This window comes from Glycine max, chromosome 11, assembly GCF_000004515.6.
Source record: "Glycine max cultivar Williams 82 chromosome 11, Glycine_max_v4.0, whole genome shotgun sequence".
NCBI classification, from domain to species: domain Eukaryota; kingdom Viridiplantae; phylum Streptophyta; class Magnoliopsida; order Fabales; family Fabaceae; genus Glycine; species Glycine max.
Window position 1 is genome coordinate 34878894 of NC_038247.2, and position 2289 is coordinate 34881182.

Here is a 2289-nt window from a genome sequence, read left to right on the forward strand (position 1 = left end):
GAGGTAATTTTTTGTTTACATACACGCACATCTAAGGTATCTCTCTACCTAAACATACATATATATATTTTGTGAAGTATTTTTTGTTTACATACATGCATATCTAAGGTATTTTCACTACCTAAACATACATATATATATTTTGTGAGGTATGTCTACCTTCCGAGCTTGCGCTTGTTTTATTTAAATCCCCAGGATCATGAGCAACTAGGTGCGTCCTACTATAAAAAGTGATCAAATAACAAGCATAGATTCAAAAGGTACTAGGTTGCCTCCTAGTAGCGCTTCTTTAACGTCTTTAGCTGGACGCCTTATGACTTGTCGGTCACTGACCTAGTACTTTGCTTACCTTTGGCTTTGGACTTGGTTGCCTATTGGTCGGCCATGTGTCGTAGGCAACGCTCTAACCTTTTTATGGATGAGCTGAGGTGAACTTTAGTGGTGATGGCGGTGTGTCTATTGCCCGCTACCGTCCATCCCAATGCTGCTGTGGTGTCTCGCCCTGCGCCTGCCTGGGGGCGCAACACTTCTAGATGAAAACTCGATTGGTAGGGGGCCTGATGACCCTGCTGGGGGCAACAGGCACTCCCTTGAACTGATAGAGACCCGTATTTAGAGCTTGACAACTCCAAGACCCTGTTGGACTTCTTCGGGTCCACTGGGTGTCTTGCAGGCGCGATCCCTGCAAACAATAGATGAAATCAGAAATCAGTTGAGCAATGTGCATACTTACCTACGATGACGTGACCTTGCCGGGGGGGTGCGGGCACCCTGTAGGACTGATAGAGGCCCGTAACCAGAGCTGGAAACCCCAGGGCCCTGTTGGACTTTTTCGGGTCCACTGGGTGTCTTGTGGGTGCGATCCCTGCAAACAATAGATGGTATCAGAAATCAGTTGAACTATATGCATACTTACCCATGTCGGGACGACACAGACCAACCGGTACTTTTGCAGGGGGAGATTGGCATTGCGGTCGCTGGGCAGAATGTTGCTAAGTAGCAATGTCATCTATATCTGTGTAAGAGTGGTCATGTTGGTGCGCATGATCCGCACTCGTCTCTTTACAGCGGCACGAATGAAATCTTGCCCCGGTATGCATAGTAGCTGTGTAATAGCCTCCCTCTCTGGTTGTGCTCGCACAGTTGGCCCTCCTCCAATATTAGGGGGTGGCCCAGGAACCGTTAAAAGGAAACTACTGGCCCCTTAACCGGAAGTGCAAGTCTCGGTTAAGCATTTAAGGACAGAGGACCTTAAATTATCTTAAGGTGTGGATATGGAGCCCACTGAAAGTGAGGACGCATAGTCCTCTAAAGGCGAGGGCGTGTAGCCCTCTGAAGTTCAAGACGTGTCGCCTTTCGAAGGCGAGGGAGTGTAGTCCTATGATAGCAAGGACGTGCAATCCTCTAAAGGTGAGGGCATGCCCCCCTTTGAAAATGGGGAACATGTAGTCCTCTGATGGCGAGGACGTGTAGTCCTCTAAAGGTGAGGACGTGTAGTCCTCTGAAGGTGAGGGCGTGTAGCCCTACAAAGGTGAAGGCACATGACCCTTTGACGGCGAGGACGTGTAGTCCTCTGAAGTTGAAGGTACATGACCCTTTGAAGGCGAGGACGTGTAGTCCTCTGAAGGTGAAGGTAACTAGTACCCAAGGTGAGGGCGTGTAGCCCTCTCAAGGCGAGGACTTATAGTCCTCTGGAGGTGAGGGCGTGCAGCCCTCTGGTGGTGAGGACGTGTAGTCCTCTCAAGGCGAGGACGTGTAGTCCTCTCAAGGCGAGGACGTGTAGTCCTCTACCGGTGAGGGTAAGTAGTACCCAAGGTGAGGGCGTGTAGCCCTCTCAAGGCGAGGACATATAGTCCTCTGGAGGTAAGGGCGTGCAGCCCTCTGATGGTGAGGACGTGTAGTCCTCTCAAGGCGAGGACGTGTAGTCCTCTGACGGTGAGGGTAACTAGTACCCAAGGTGAGGGCGTGTAGCCCTCTCAAGGCGAGGACATGTAGTCCTCTGGAGGCGAGGACGTGTAGTCCCCTCAACGGTGAGGGTAACTAGTACCCAAGGTGAGGGCGTGTAGCCCTCTCAAGGCGAGGACATGTAGTCCTCTAGAGGTGAGGGCGTGCAGCCCTCTGATGGTGAGGACGTGTAGTCCTCTCAAGGCGAGGACGTGTAGTCCTCTGACGGTGAGGGTAACTAGTACCCAAGGTGAGGGCGTGTAGCCCTCTCAAGGCGAGGACATGTAGTCCTCTGGAGGTAAGGGCATGCAGCCCTCTGATGGTGAGGACGTGTAGTCCTCTCAA